General features: G+C 44.0%; 1 protein-coding gene across 6 annotated transcripts in view; it reads left to right on the forward strand.

Moving 5' to 3' along the window:
* ZNF277 (zinc finger protein 277) overlaps positions 1–17,023 on the forward strand; it is an 89,008-nt gene that overhangs the window by 20,465 nt on the left and 51,520 nt on the right. The gene's annotated exons all lie outside the window — the stretch shown is intronic.

Genomic DNA, 17,023 nt, shown 5'->3' on the forward strand with positions numbered 1-17,023 from the left:
AACCACTTCTTCAGATGCATGAAGTGAAAATTACAGATGCAGGCATTATGTAATGACACATGTAGAGAAGGGAGTTATCTCACAAGTGCAGAACCAGTGTTGACAGGGCCAATTCGATCAGGGTGGACGTAGTCCACTCCCAAAAATAGATACTTAGGACAAACAGGCAAGATTCCTCTATCTAGTGAATTTATAAAGTGCAAGAGCAATAAAGAACTATTGTACAACTTACAAAAATATTTATTTCATACTCTGTGACACAGTAGAAAGACATAGATGGAAACTTGACACAGCCTGCAGTGATTATCCCCCATATTTTCAAAACATTGTTAACATTTTGTGCTTTGAAATTGGCGTCCTTCTTGAAAATTATTTTCTAGGTATATTTCTGAAGAATACAAATAAGGTAATATCTGAAATTTATTCAAACCTTTTGTTCCCTAAACTACAGTAGCAATTATGCTGTACCATAGTGATACACGTCGGTGCATGTTATAATGAACTGCCATTTCCACTCACCATTTTATCCAGTTTGAATAATGATCATGGAAGATGGATTGATTTGAAACGGTAAAACCAACAGAGGTGTGAACTTCCTCTCTCTGTTCGCCTCCCCCTGAAAAAGCTCCAGTTGGCTCAGAATGCAGGAGCAGCTGACTTATAGATCCCCAAGAGCCTACCCCGTCAATGTCTGTTCTCTGCCCTGGTTCTTCATTGAATGCAAAGCTTGAGTCCAGATTTCAGTCTTTGGAGGGTTTTTTAAAACCTGAGAGACCATCTCTTGCTCCATGAGCCTGACCCACATACACACACCGGCTGTATTGAGTGAGGAACAATCAAACTGTCAACCACAAGGGCAGTGCAGGAGACAGGGACTTCTCAGCAGCTAGCTCAAAATTGGAACTCACTTCCGTAAGAGATTACACCAGCTAAAATAAGTGCCTAAAATGCCAAACTCACATTTTCAATTTAGCTTTCCCACAACAACAGTAGTATTAACAGAGAAAAAAGAAATCCTGCTAATGGGAAAAAGAAAAGGAGAGAGACTGAGACATCTTGTTAACGTGCCTGGATAGGTTGGTGTTATGTGGTGTGAATATCTATATTAATCTTATTGGGGTGTTCATATGGAAACTGCAAATAATAGGCTTTAGAGGTAGCAATAACAAACAAATTATTCTTTTGGAGAAAATGACACAGCAGTTCCTGAACCAACTGTAAAGAACTCTGTAACCAAGACAGAAGGCATTTGAGGTTTCTGAGTATAATTTCAGTGTGCCTGGGAGGCGAACGCTGCTGGGGAATTGTGGTAAAGGTGTTGGGAAGAAAATGAAAATATTTTCCTGACTATAAGGAATGGATGTTTTCCACTAAGCTCGTAAAAACTAAATGAGGGATGCAGGGGGAGCTTTGTTAATAACAGCACCTCTCATACAAGGATGGCTAAATATTTCAGAGTTATTAATTGCTGCAATTAATCTTCACAGTTAACTGCCGTTAAAAAATCAGCAAGTGTTGTTATCCCTATTTAGTACAGGGTTGAGACCCCTGATTCGCCAGTTACAGTAAATGGAAACTGTTGATCCTTGGAACCTCTGAAAATCAGGCCCTAAGGCCTTGATTCAGCAATATAGGCAAGTATGTGACAAACTTGACGCACATAGGAATATCCAGTGCAGGCAATGGGACTGCTCATAAACTTAGTTAGGCACTTGCTTAAATACCATGCTGAATTGGGGCCTGAGGTCACAAAGTGTGTTGGTGGCAGCTGCAGTAATTGAACTCTAGTCCTAACTTCAGTCTCTGGTTTAACCACCAGAGACAGTGTTATTCTTCAGACAATTTAAAAGTAAATAGATCGCTTTTAAGGGGTTGACAAGGTGCTAAACTATTTAATACTGTCCAAACCATGACATCTTTAATATTAGTTTGCATGAGGAAGGTCAGCAAGAATCTAAACCATTTTTTTTTTTAAAAGAAAAGAGTGGTTACTTCAATTTTTCTGCAGCACATCAAAAACCAATATGAGCTTGCTTTTGTTGCAAAAGGTAACTTGCGTTCACTTTAACCTGAGCTGTGCATATTCCTTATTATGACGTTGGTGACGCTTGTGCGCTAACTGAGAAATAAACAAGAGGGAACTGAACCACTTTCTGACAAATCAGAAATAGAATATAAAAATCAAAAGTAACCAAATTGAGCATGGCGGAGGGAGGGAGAGTCCACATTTTTGGTGTGTAGGATTTTCCTATGTCAGGAAACTGGAACTCTGAGTTTCAACTTGGGGCGTTTGCTTGTAATTCTTCCTTTTGGGGGTGTGGGCAATGTTTGCCCACGCATATCGCCTCCCCCACTTCAGATAGATACCATAGATGAAAACTGCCCTTCCTTTTCACACCTCTGCACAGTATTCTCAGGTAACATAGGCTCAACATTTGTTTTGGGGTTTTTTGGGGGAGATGGATAAGTATTGCACAATTCCTGCATCACTGGTAGGAACCAATATAGGGAAGGGCCAGTGACTCCTCTGTATATTTCCATAATTCTGTTGTCATTTGATCAGATTTATTGAATTCTGAAAACATACATGATTCTTTACAAAGATATTGTCTCAAGCAGGATATGGGCAGTCTGGCCTAGCAGGTGGAACTAGGAGTCAGGCCTAGTGGTCAGAGCCCAAGCCAGGAAGCAGGAGTCGAAGCTGGGAGTCAAAAGTGAGCTGAGATGCAGGTCTGTCACTATGATTGACAGAGATGTATCTCATTGCACAGACACTTCCTGGAACTCCTCCTGGGCTGACATAGGGTTTGTGGACCAATCAGGGACCGTGAGGGAAGCAGTCAGTCCAACCTTCTGAGTGGGTACTTCCTGTACTATTTATCTCCCAGAGGGTTTCTGTGACCATGCATGTGGCCCTACCATAGCTGTCAGGTAGTGGCACAGAGATACTGGTGGTCACCCAGACCCAGGTTTCAGTCCCATCCTTGCATAAACTTGATGATAAGTTGCCTCATGAATTTACAGTGTAAGGGCCCAAACTTGCAAAACTCTTATGGACATGAATAACCTTACTTACCTGAATAGACCCATTTAATTTAATGGGACTGGAATATTCAAGTAGGTAAAATTATTCACATCCATAAGTTGTTTGCAAGTTTGGGCCCTAAGATAAACAAGGTAAACAATAGCCAGACCTAAAACCAAACTTCAAGAAGAGGACAGCTGTGGAGAGATTATTGGAAAAAAGAAGGTAAGTAGTGTTTATCGAAGAGTGATTGCAGCCCCTATTCCGGTTCCTCTTGGATATGTTGTTATGTTTTTGGTTGCACTTTTCCCCTCACCTGTTCATCTATGCACTCCTTGTCCATGGCCCCACAAAGTCGCTGGACCTCCTTATCAACCTCCTCCTAGCCCTGGCCATCTACAAAACCAGGGAGAGGAGGTTGGCCGATGGGGTTTCCTGCGACTCTGGGGACTATTTCCACTCTTCAGTCCATTCACGCATCTGGGCAGAGTTCCTTTGGGTGGCGTCCGCTGGCTCCCTTGACACCTTCGAGGAGCAGTGGGCGCTGTCCAGGGTTCTCTGCTCAGTGTCCCCGTTGGGTTCCCTTCATTTAGCCCTGTGACCTCACTCCTGTTCCTGTTATCTCCTTAGTTGTCCCCCGCAATTATTTGGAATCCCAGACCTGTGGATCCTCCCCTTAGGCTGGGGGAGGGTCTTTTAGCAGTAGGCGGTCTTCTGCCCACCCACTTCCTGGATCCCAACAGGATCCAACCATCTGCATATGCTTGGCTTGACTGGACTGTCCCTTAGCTCGCCTCAGCCACTGGGCATTACATTTATTGAAATGAACTTAATTCAGCATTTATTGAATTGAACTTAATTCAGTTTCACTTAAGTATCTTTAGGAGTTTGTTGTATTAGAAAGGTAAATGTGAATGTATTATTGTGGAATTGTGTGTAAGGTCTGAAGGGGAGAGAGCTGGCTAATGTAAACCCTGGGAAATGTTATGACCTTTATATTATTTGAAACAATGTAAACTTTTATAGTGGATTTCCCAGGAAAACTCTAGAGGGAAGTGTATGCAAATGTAACTTCTCCAGTTGTGGAAAAACCCAGCCTTTGGAGGCTATCCCCTGAGAAGAGATCCATTGTACCTCGTCTCAGATCAAAGACCCAGGCTGTACAAAGGAGAGACTAAACTTTTCATGAGTATGCTCGTCCTGAGCCAAGGCAGTTATGAATGTGTAATCACAGGAAAAACCTCTTGGTGGGGGTTAAGGACTTCACGTGCCAGAGCCATTGTTGGAGTTGGGCTGATCTCTGGTAAGCTTATTAGCATGTGCGTAGATTCTTTTATTGTTTTATGTATAATGCTTTTTAATTTAAGAATAAATGTGCTTGGTTAGAAAGAGCTGCGTGGTAATTTAACTGTGGGCAATTATGCTGTTTATAGCCTCTGAGGAAGGAAAGCAAAGCAGGCCTGCTGAGATGGTGTGATTTGCTGGGATATTCATAATGTATGCAGGGAGCTTTGCATCCTGGAAGTACCCTGGTCAGGAGTAGGAGAGAGATGTGTCTCTCTACCCAAGAGAAGTGATGGGGAGAGGGAAGCTAGAAGCCTGAAATTGGGTGCCCTTGCTGAAATATGAAGGGGGAATACAGGTTCAAGTGTTCTGAACTGTGATAGATGGTACAACAGTGTATCACGCTTGGAAATGGTTTGTCATGGCACATTTTGCACTATGACTTTGGAGCTATGAAAGGAGAAAATTTAAAAGCAAATATCTTTGATAATTAGCAAAACAGGAAAGAGAATATCTTCTATTTTAAAAGTAATAGGAGGATGTGTTTTGAGTACAATACGTCTTAATTTTTTCCGGTATAAATGTCTCTTAAATATCAGTAATACATTGTTAATACTTTGAACGTTAAACTGATGTGGGTCTAATTCTCCACAGTCATGATGTTGTAAAACCAGAGTAACTCCACTGAATACAGTAGCATTACTTCAGATTTATTGAGAGCAGTTTAGCATTGTTTCCTGTTTGCTCTCTACGGATCAGTTTCTGCGCTTAGCTACACTAGTGTAAATCCTAAGTAACTACCTTGATGTTAGTGGACTTATGGAACTCCAGATTTGCACAGTATTATTCTGTCTATAGAAGTATTTAACATACTATAAATGGAAGAATAGGAATGTTTGTGTATTGATTACAGTTGGGCTCATAATATTTATTTTAAAGACACATATGTCAGTTTCATTTAAGGGTGAAACATGTACATAATATATATAATCTTAAGAGATCCCATGATATTTTGTTTTGACATGTATCTTTTGTCTATGTTGAGGTAGATTTTTTTTTTTAATTAAAAAGAAAAAGTTATGACATGCATTGGCATGTGCAAGTCAACAAACTAGGCAGTAATATTAATAAATAGCATTTATATTTTAAATAGGGTCTTATTGGCGGGCACATTGGTTTTGTTTTATTTACTTCTAACAGTTAAGATTTTTATTAATCAATTTTCCACCTCTTCCATTCACTTGTTCTCTGATGCCTCCACTCTGGTACCCATAGCAACACCTGTTAATGCTAATGAAACTGCAACATGTTAAGCTCCCCAACAGAGCAGCCCTGTTAAATATGGCTATTAAACACAGTTGTATTTCTGTTAGTTCCAGCTCCTGCTATATGGAAACTCTTTCCTGAGATATCAGGATTTGGTGACTTATTGCTCTTCTTAAACCTGTCTGATTATGCCTGGAATGAAGTCTCCTATTAGGCTGTGGATGCTCCAGACTATGTACAATTTCTATAAAACTGACAAGGTTTAGCTGTAGGATGAAGTAATCTTTTGAAGTACTAATTTGCATTCAATGAAATGCTGCAGAGGGTAGAGGCTGATTGATCTTGGGGAAGCTAGGAGATGTGTTGTCTCCTAGAGCACATGGACATTTTAACTAACTCCCACGTATCATTGATAGTGTTTTAATGAGCAGAAATAATGGCCAAATAATCCTTCATGAGCTAAGACGGAATGGTAATTCAAGTTAATAGGAGCTGTCAAGGTTCCTTCCCTACTCTGAACTCTAGAGTACAGATGTGGGGACCTGCATGAAAAACCCCCTAAGCTTATTTTTACCAGCTTAGGTTAAAACTTCCCCAAGGTACAAACTGTTTTACCTTTTGCCCTTGCACTTTATTGCTGCCACCACCAAGCGTCTAACAAATATATAACAGGGAAAGAGCCCTCTTGGAAACATCTTCCCCCCAAAAAAATCCTCCCAAACCCTACACCCCCTTTCCTGGGGAAGGCTTGATAAAAATCCTCACCAATTTGCACAGGTGAACACAGACCCAAACCCTTGGATCTTCAGAAAGATGAAAAAGCAATCAGGTTCTTGAAGAATTTTAATTGAAGAAAAAGTAAAAGAATCACCTCTGTAAAATCAGGATGGTAAATACCTTCCAGGGTAATCAGATTCAAAACATAAAGAATCCCTCTAGGCAAAACCTTAAGTTACAAAAAGACACAAAAACAGGAATATACATTCCATTCAGCACAACTTATTTTATCAGCCATTTAAACAAAACAGAATCTAACGCATATCTAACTAGATTGCTTATTAGCCCTTTACAGGAGTTCTAACCTGCATTCCTGCTCTGGTCCGGGCAAAAACAACACACAGACAGAGAGAACCCTTTGTTCCCCCTCCCCGGCTTTGAAAGTATCTTGTCTCCTCATTGGTCATTTTGGTCAGGTGCCAGTGAGGTTATCTTAGCTTCTTAACCCTTTACAGGTGAAAGGGTTTTTTCCTCTGGCCAGGAGGGATTTAAAGGTGGTTAGCCTTCCCTTTATATTCATGACAGGAGTGCTTGAGCTTTTTACAATAGCTAGCTGGGAAATTGTTCTGTGTATTGTGATTCTTCTTTCACTGAGAACATGTTTTTGATGTGCTGTTTGGATGGAGGGAGAATAGCATGCTGTGTGTGTAATTAGTTGTAAATAGTGTTGGGCAGTTGTTAATCATCTATCTTTGATACTCTGTAAAACAAAAAAGAAATCCTGTAACAAATGGAAAAGCTTTTCCAAGGGTATCACTATAAATTAAATGTAAGAACGTTGCTGTGCCAGTTCAGTATTAGCAAGTCAGCAGTAGAGAGAAATTGTAATATGTATAAGACATATGTAGAGCCAATGTGTTTGCTAACCTATTATAGATTTTTTTTTTATTTTTTTCTGTCCCTTCTATTAAAGCTTTTAATGTAGCTATTTGTAGAAAAGTGTCTAATGCATAGGTTTGCATTTGGTGCCAACTTACTTTAGAGAATTTATTTAAATACTTTTGCTTGCAATGACAGACATTAATGTTCTCACTGTATAGAAAAGGATCGTTTTTCTACTACTTCAATAGATGTCTGTTGCTCTTATGTGAGGTGGTAGTTTTGGGGGGAGGGGCTGTTTAATGCGTCTGGGTTTTTTTGGTTTTGTTTTCCTCTGCTCTTACCTTGTGCCCATTGTGGTAACTCATTTTACTTACCTGTGTCTTTTGTTGCATTCATTTTTATTTTAGGGTCATTTCAAGTTCTCCTACTAATCTCCTCATGATATTAACCAGCTGTATTAATGAGATAATAAGCTAGGCTTGTTGCTCATGAATTGATTTATTCAACTGCTGAATTTAATTAGAAAGGCACTAAACATTCCAGCAGATGTTCTTATTTGGTTTCATTATACTTGTGTTCTCACACGGGTTTATAAATATATACTGTGCACCTCTATTTACATAATATACACTTAAACCTAAAACCTTAGTGTACCAGAAATAACAAAATATTGACATGTGATTATGTAGTCCAGTGGTTCTCAACCAGGGATATGCATACCCTTGTACGCAGAGGTCTTCCAGGGGGTACATCAGCTCCTATAGATCTGTGCCTAGGCTTACAACAGACTACATAAAGAGCACTAGCAAAGTCAGTAGAAACAAAAATTTCATAGAGACAATGACTTGTTTTATACTGCACTATATACTAGACACGCAGGTACTGAAATGCAAGTACAATATTTCTATTCCAATTGATTTATTTTATAACTATATGATAAAAATGGGAAAGTAAGCAGTTTTTCAGTAATGGGAGCCAAAGAATCTGATGCTTTACTCCCTTGCTCCTCATCTGACCTTTAACCCTTGAGCAATTAGGTATAAATTGCTACCAAAGCTGAATTAGGCACTCTGTGCACACCAGTGGCAGTGTTTTACACTCAATTTGTACAGGTCTAAATGACTACACCGTGGAGAATCAGGCCTGGTGTGTAAGCTCTGAAAGGAGTGTGGCTGCTCCAGTATCTTTGGCTCTTCCCATTAGCTAAGGGAGCTGGTGTCCAGACTTATGCGCTTAATGAGTAAAAACTAATGGAGAGGCAAATGGTGTAACTGAGCCCTGGTCTACACTACGGGGTTAGGTCGATTTTAAAATGGATGCATCCACACAACCAACCCCGTTCCGTCGACTTAAAGGGCTCTTAAAATCGACTTCTGTACTCCTCCCCGGTGAGGGGAGCAGCGCTAAAATCAACCTTGCTGGGTCGAATTTGGGGTAGTGCGGACGCAAATAGATGGTATTGGCCTTCGGGATTTATCCCAGAGTGCTCCAATGTGACTGCTCTGGACAGCACTTTGAACTCCAATGCACTACCCAAAGAATGTTTTCCCGAGGAGATTATCAGATATACAAAGGAAAACAAAACATGGCAAGGTTAGTGTTCTCCCTCATTGGAAACATGCAACATATCCTTCCATATACAGAGTCTATTCTTCTTGGCCTGCGTAACACAATGGGAGCGGTTGCACACAGGACTTGACTCTAGGTCACAAGTGTATGCTGCAGTTCTGTGGCTAATTCTTACTTTGCGTATGTCTACGAAATTAGGTCAATTTTATAGAAGTCGATTTTTAGAAATCGATTTTATACAGTCAATTGCGTATGTCCACACTAAGTGCATTAAGTCTGCGGAGTGCGTCCTCACTACCGTGGCTAGCATCAACTTATGGAGCGGTGCACTGTAAGTAGCTATCCCACAGTTCCCGCAGTCTCCGCCGCCCATTGGAATTCTGGGTTAAGCTCCCAATGCCTGATGGGGCAAAAACATTGTCGCGGGTGGTTTTGGGTATATGTTGTCGGTCACCCCTCCCTCCGTGAAAGCAATGGCAGGGAATTGTTTCGCGCCTTTTTTCCATGCAGATGCCATATCACGGCAAGCACTGAGCCCGCTCAGCTTACCGTCACAGCGGCTGTTGTGTCCTGGGTGCTGCTGTTAGCAGACGGTGCAGTAGGACTGCTAACCGACGTCATCCACCGCTTTCACTGCAACTCTGCTCCCCTGCAGACGCCATACCACGGCAAGCATGGAGCCTGCACAGCTCACCATCACCGCTACTGTTGGGAGCATTGTAAACACCTTGTGCATATCCTGGAATATGTGTAGAACCGGGCTAAGAGATGCCAGCACGAGGAGGATTTGATGAGGACATGGACACAGAAGTTCCTGAAAGCACGGTCTATGGCAATTGGGACATCATGGCGGCAGTGGGGCTGGTTGATACAGTGGAACGCCGATTCTGGGCCAGGCGAACAAGCACAGACTGGTGGGACCGCATAGTGTTGCAGGTATGGGATGATTCACAGTGACTGCAAAACTTTCGCATGCGTAAGGCCACTTTCCTGGAACTCTGTGAGTTGCTTTCCCCCACCCTGGAGCACAGGAATACCAAGATGAGAGCTGCCCTGACAGTTGAGAAGCGAATGGCGATAGCCCTGTGGAAGCTTGCAATGCCTGACTGCTACCGGTCAGTTGGGAATCAATTTGGAGTAGGCAAGCCTACTGTGGAGGCTGCTGTGATCCAAGTAGTCAATGCAATCATTGACTTTCTGTTATCCAGGGTAGTGACTTTGGGAAGTGTGCAGGTCATAGTGGATGATTTTGCTGCAATGGGGTTCCCTCACTGTGGTGGGGCGTTAGATGAAACGCATATCCCCATCTTGGCACCGGATCACCTTGCCAACTAGTACATAAACCGCAGGGGGTACTTCTCAATGGCGCTGCAAGCACTGGTGGATCACAAGGGACGTTTCTCCGACATCAACGTGGGATGGCCAGGAAAGGTGCATGATGCTCGCATCTTTAGGAACTCCAGGCTGTTCGAGCAGCTGCAAGAAGGGACTTACTTCCCAGACCAGAAAATAATCATTGGGGATGTTGAAATGCCAATAGTTATCCTTGGGGACCCAGCCTACCCCTTGCTCCCATGGCTCATGAAGCCTTACACAGGCAGCCTGGACAGTAGTGAGGAGCAGTTCAACTATAGGCTGAGCAAGTACAGAATGGTGGTAGAATGTGCCTTTGGACGTTTAAAAGCTCTCTGGTGCTGTTTGCTGACTAGGTCAGACCTCAGCGCAACCAACATTCCCATTGTTATTGCAGCTTGCTGTGTGCTCCATAATATCTGTGAGAGTAAGGGGGAGACGTTTATGGTGGAGTGGGAGGTTGAGGCAAATCACCTGGTGTCCGATTTTGCGCAGCCAGACACCAGGGCGATTAGAAGAGCACAGCTAGGCGCACTGCGCATCAGAGAGACTTTGAAAACCAGTTTCATGACTGGCCAGGCTACGGTGTGACTGCTGTGTGTGTTTCTCCTTGGTGCAAACGCACCCCCCTTGGTTGATTTTAATTCTTTGTAACCAAACCACCCTCCCTCCCCCCTTCGAAATAAAGTAACTATTGTTTTGAAACCATGCATTCTTTCTTTATTAATTAAAAAAAAGTGAGATAACTGACAAGGTAGCCTGGGTGGGGTGGGGGAGGAGGGAAGTACAAGGCCACATTTGCTTTTTGTAGCCACACTACAAATCAAACTGTTTGAATGACAGCCTTCTGTTGCTTGGGCCATCCTCTGGAGTGCAGTGGCTGGGTGCCTGGAGCCAGCACCACCCCCCCCCTCCTGTGTTCTTGGGCATCTGGGTGAGGAGGATATGGAACTTGAGGAGGAAATCAGGCGGTTATACAATGGATGCAGTGGGGGTCTGTGCTCCTGTTGGCTTTTCTGCAGCTCCACCAGACGCTTCATCATGTCCGTTTGCTCCCCCATTAGCCTCCACTCTTCGCGCTCCTGCCTCCACTCTTCGCGCTCACTTAATGCTTTCCTGGCCTCTAACACTGAATGCCTCCATGCATTAGGCTGTGCCCTATCAGTGTCGGAGGACTGCATGAGCTCGGAAAACATGTCATTGCGAGTGCGTTTTTTTCACCTTCTAATCTGCAATAACCTCAGGGACGGAGATGATAGGGGGAGCGTAGAAACATTTACACCTGGTGGAGAGATAAAAAGGGAGAGTAAAATTTAAGATGATACATTTCTGAGAACAAAAGGGAGACTCTTTTTCACAGTGAATCAAGCAATTCACAACAGACAGCACATGTGCTTTAGGCACAGGGTCGCATTTTGCCTTTTATATTGAGCGCCTGCCAGTATGGTGACACATCACACACAGCTGGGCAACAGAATTCGGTTTCCAGGCAGCCATGGTAAGGCACAGGGTACGCGGGGTTGGCTTCTTACGTATAACATGTGGGAATGGTTTCAAACTGCTGCGCCATCCTTTCCCATAGCAAGCAATGGGTTGGGTTGGGTTTAACATTTAAAAGGAGGGGCTGTGTTTTTGGGGAGAATGTGCAGCACACACCTGCCCCCACCCCACCTCGTGGCTATTCTCTGGGATGATCCCTTCATCCCTCCCCCCGCTGCGTGGCTTTTCTCCGGGATGATCCCTTTTAGCCAAGCGCAAACAGCCCAGTGTGAACGGGGTCCTTTTCCTGTTCCCTTACAAAAAATTCCCCTATTTCAACCAGGTGACCATGAATGATATCACTCTCCTGAGGCTAATACAGAAAGATATAGACTGAATGTTGCTTGAATGCGACCAAAACCCAGGACCATTCGCTGCCATGCTTTGTGCTACAGTGATTCCAAGATACTTGCTACTGGCATGCTGTGGTAAAGTGTCCTACTGTGGATGACGAAATAAGGCAGCCCTCCCCAGGCACCTTCTGCAAAGGCTTTCAGAGTACCTCCAGGAGAGCTTCATGGAGATGTCTGGGGATAGAGCGGGAATCTTCCAGCGACGTGTGAACAGACTTTTCCAGTAGCTGTACTGGCCAAGAAAGCATCCCAATTCTTCAGGGCAAATCAAACGTTAAACACTATTACTTTTGAACCCTGTATTATAGTTACAAATGTGCACTCACCGGAGCTGCCTTCTCCGGCTTCAGAGTCGGGTATTCCGCCTTGGGAGGGTATTGGCTCCAGGGTGATGAAAAGGTCCTGGCTGCCGGGGAGAACAGATTCACCACTTGCCTGCTGCACATTCTCTTCCTTCTCCTCCTCCTCCTCCCTGTTGCGTGAGACTCCCCCAAATTAGGTGTCCATGGACAGTGGTGGGATAGTGGTAGGATCCCCTCCAAGAATGCCATGCAGCTGATTATAGAAGCAGCATGTATGGGGGTCTGACCCGGAGCACCCGTTTGCCTCCTTTGTCTTTTGGTAGGCTTGCCTGAGCTCCTTAACTTTCATGCGGCACTGCTGTGTGTCCCTGTTGTAGCCTCTCTCCACCATGCCCTGTGAGATTTTGGTAAATATATTGGCATTTCTTCTTTTTGCTCGGCGTTCTGCCTGCACAGATGCTTCTCCGCATACAGCAATCGGCTCCAGTGTCTCCCTTTCGGTCCATGCTGGAGCTGTTTTGCGATTCTGCGGGGACAGCATGGTCACCTGGGCTGCTGAGCTTGCCACGCTTACCAAACAAGAAATGAAATTCAAAATTTCCCGGGGCTTTTCCTGTGTACCTCGCTAGTGCATCAGAGTTCAAAGTGCTGTCCAGAGCAGTCACGTTGGAGCACTCTGGGATAGCTCCCGGAGGCCAATACTGTCGATTTGCGTCCGCACTACCCCAAATTCGACCCAGCAAGGTCGATTTTAGCGCTACTCCCCTCGCCAGGTAGGAGTACAAAAGTCTAGGTTAAGAGCCCTTTAAGTCAACGGAACAGAGTTGGTTTAAAATCTACCTAAAGCGGCTAAATTTGACCTAACCCCGTAGTGTAGATAAGGGCTTTAACTGACAAATAAGTAGAAAATGCTTAAAGACTTTACCATTTGCAGCTGACTTTCTCTTGAGTGATGAATTCCTGCCTGTTTTCTACTATTATTTCAGATCTACAGCCATAAAATCACCTGATTGTAATATCATAGGTATCGCTCATAATTTAGTGTGGGATTACACAGGCAGAATACCTTGTCTGGAACACTTGATATAAAACACCCATATACTGTAATAGGTGATTTTTTTTTTTTTATCTACATAATGGTTTTTACTTAGTCTGATTGGAACTAAAAATGTTCCAGTAAGGAAAATGAATTAACTTTCTTACAGCTGTTGCACCATTTGCAGCTCAGGTTTGGCTATTCTCTATAGCTTTTGCTCAAGGAAAACCGAACCCGAACTATCCCTTCCTTCCGGTGGCGGATTACCATACAATGCCGGGGCCTTGGCCAATTGGGGAGCCCCCGCAAGCCGGAACTCCGACCCTTCCCCCACGCCTCCTCTCCCTCCCCCTGGGGCCCCACCACCCTGCTCCTCCTCCTCCTCCTTCCCCCTTGAGACCCCACCCCCTGGCCGGACCAGATGGATGCAGGAGCTGTGTGGTCGGGTGAGCAGTGAGCATATTCCTCCTGTGCGGAGCGCCCCCCAGCCCCTCTCCCCCATGCGGAGCTTCCCCCCACCCCCGAGTCCCTCTCCTTTTCCCTCCCTCCGCCATGGAGCTGTCCCCCAACCCCCCCTTTCCCTCCTTCCTCCTGTTGCTCCTAGGGATGTTATAGTGTATGTGTTTGCATTCTTACAACCACACAGCACAGGACAAATTGTATCATGGGAGCTGAATTCAATGCATATTCACTGTCAGTCTTTTTTCAGCCACACTTGTTGGTGCATTCCCAGAAAGTTTGGGCTTCTTGAACATCATGAGTCAGAAAAAAAAAATAAAAAAGCAAAATATAAACTCTTGCCAGTTTGCCATTACTAAAAGGACAGATTGTCCACAATCCCAGATTCCAGTTTACTTTAGGATTATGCAATCACTAGCTATTTATTGTGCAGGCCAAAATTTGTCACTCATAAGCCTAAGGGACCTTCACTCATGTCATCAGGAAGTAGTATTAGTCTTGTTAATTACACTTCTCCAATCCACCCGGAGATTTTCAGATAAAAGGTGCTCTGTATTATGTAAGAGTAAAGTGCTGGGTTAAAGCAAGTTTTCTTTGAGATAAATACATCTATTAATTTCTGAATCATCAAGAGAGCTTCACAAATACAGCTGCATCATTTTCCAGTGTGCTGTTCCTGCAGTAGTGTGAATCACAAAGAGAAAATGGTTTGTTCCCTCTTCCCCTGCCCGTCCAGCTGAACAAGTTGTAAAGTTGGCTTCAGGCCAAAAGGGTCAAGAAGACTGCTTGATTTTGCCAGAACACAGGAGCTGTGTCTGATTTACTTAACTTTGCTTTCTAATGTTCATGTGCTTAAAGCCTAGTGTCTGTGTATCTTTGAAACTGGTGTTCTTCTGTAATGAAGATTTCTTTGGAAAATTAGTGCTACGGTTTTTTTTTTAGTTCCAAGCCAATGGAACTTATTGAGATGTCCTTTATTGAGTTAAACTCATAGGGCCTGCTGCTATAGGCCTCAGTTGCTGTATTATCAGGCTTCTGTGAAGGTACACTTATTTACACCAGCAGAGGATCTGGCCCATCATCCCATTGACGATAAATTTTGGGCATGCTGGCCGTGCAGAACATCCCTAATCTGCTGTGGGACAAGGAGAAGAGGCAGCCCTTCTTCAAGTCCAGTCCATCCACCTACTGAGAGCAATCCATGAACTCCAAACCCCCATGAACCAGGAGGTGGTCAGTCGTTGACTTAGCCCTGAATAAATGATTAACTGTGCTCTTGTTCCCGTTCGCTATTGTACAAAACTGGGCCATTGGAAATAGTGATGCCTTATGTTACCAGCTTTGCCCATTACTTTGGGTTATGCTCATTTTTTAGGGTTACTCTTCTGGGGGTGGGGTGTTTGGTTCTGTCTTCTATTAGTGCACTGCTTGTGTCACTTGTGTTCTCATGTGGAGCTCTACTTCTTCCTGCTGCAAGTTCCCTCCCAGTGGAGCTATCCTGCAGGACCTAGGTTCTCTAGGGCTGGGTTCTTCCAGCCCCAGAATCAGACTCACGCACACACACACACACATTAACAGAACGTGTCTGAGAGGACTGGGCTAATCAGCACTCCCAATCTGACCCCTTATATGTCCCTGGACTCAGCAGGCTGGGTTGAGCAGCACCTCCAAGCTGCCAGCCTCCTATGCCATGGGCACCGAACAGGAATAGAGTTCGTCTGAGCATGCTGGGTCGAGCAGTACTTTCCATCTGCCACCCTCATATGCCCCTGGATTCAGCAGACTGGGTTGAGCAGCACTTCCATGCTGCCACCCTCATAGGTCCCAGGTTCAGCACGTCCCTATCCCAATTTTCACATTACGATTGTTCTGGTAGTAACCCACTTGATGAGCAAACCTCACAGGATTTTTGGGCACTGCAGGGATCTTTTAGCTTGGGTACGAGGAGCGTTGCTACAGAGCGAATGAGGAAACCGAAAAAACCCACCGGGGGGGGAGGGAGAGAGAGAGAGAGAGAGAGAAGCAACCAGCTTAATCATGAAAGTTATTTATTGCTAGGTAATAACCATAGGGGAGCCAAACAAACAAAACAGTTATAATATTAAATCTAACTTAAATTTGAGTATAAAAGTCATGTTTAGAAAACTATAGCTGATCAAACCAGTCAGGGTCAGAAGGTTATACCTAGAGAGAGAAAGAGCTGGATTGTCACCACTGCATGAAGCTTTAATCAATTGGGGGTCCAGAGTGTTGGAGACAGGTAGAGCCCCCAGCACGATCAGTCAGGAGAAGATGAAGTCCTCAGAGAACTGATTCAGATTTTGGATCCAGGCATCAGGACATTACCTTGAGCATGGTTAGGGGTTTTTGTAGAGAAACAACAATGGTTCAAGGGAGAACACTAGATTTGTTTATGTGTAAACTGGTGGCTCAAGGGAGTATACCAAAGTTGTTTTGTTCGGGCTAGACAATGGGAGCTGATCATTCCTGGCTATGGGTGGTGTTCCTTTGTGGGAGCTCACAGTGCAATTAGGGACCTTCAGTATTTTGGATACCAATAAAGGATTTATTACTAGAATTGGTTTGATAACTACTGAGCTGGGTGTATGCAGGTGTGGGTTCATTAACACCTGGAGCAGAGATCCACTGTCATGTAGTGCTTCCCAGAGTTCTGTGCGTTTCTTGCCTTGGAATCTCTGTTCTCCATTTTGTATGCTAATGGAGATGCCTCCTTGTCCCATCTTGGATGCAAATGAGGCTAGGGGAGTTTCCTTAATCCTGTCATCCTTATCCCAGGGGTTTAGGTGTGTCTCCCACTACCTTTTCATTGCTTTTTGTAAGTCTTTCTTCTGATAGGTTTTGGTTCAAGTAGAGTCTGGGGGGAGGAAGGTCTTTCATGACTCAGACAGGCTGGGTGCTGCACCCTGGTTCCCCAAGAACACAGAGCTGATAGGTAATACTTAATATGTGGGTCATAACAGCTCCTTTCCCAGCACGTGCACAGCTGAGAAATGTTTCAGCAGATCCAGCTCCTCCAGTGGAGGCCTCTCCATCAGCAAAAACCACATCTGTGCGACAAGAAACGTTTTGAGTCAAACTAACAGATGCCTGGTGGAACAAGGCAAATTATTTATATAATCATACAAAAGTGAGTGAGTGTTAAAAGGTTCCTGTGAACAAGAGATGGTCTGTACTAACAGGGATAAATCCACATGCAAAAACAGCCCACCCTATACAA

The sequence above is a fragment of the Natator depressus genome, chromosome 1 (genome assembly GCF_965152275.1).
Source record: "Natator depressus isolate rNatDep1 chromosome 1, rNatDep2.hap1, whole genome shotgun sequence".
NCBI lineage: Eukaryota > Metazoa > Chordata > Testudines > Cheloniidae > Natator > Natator depressus.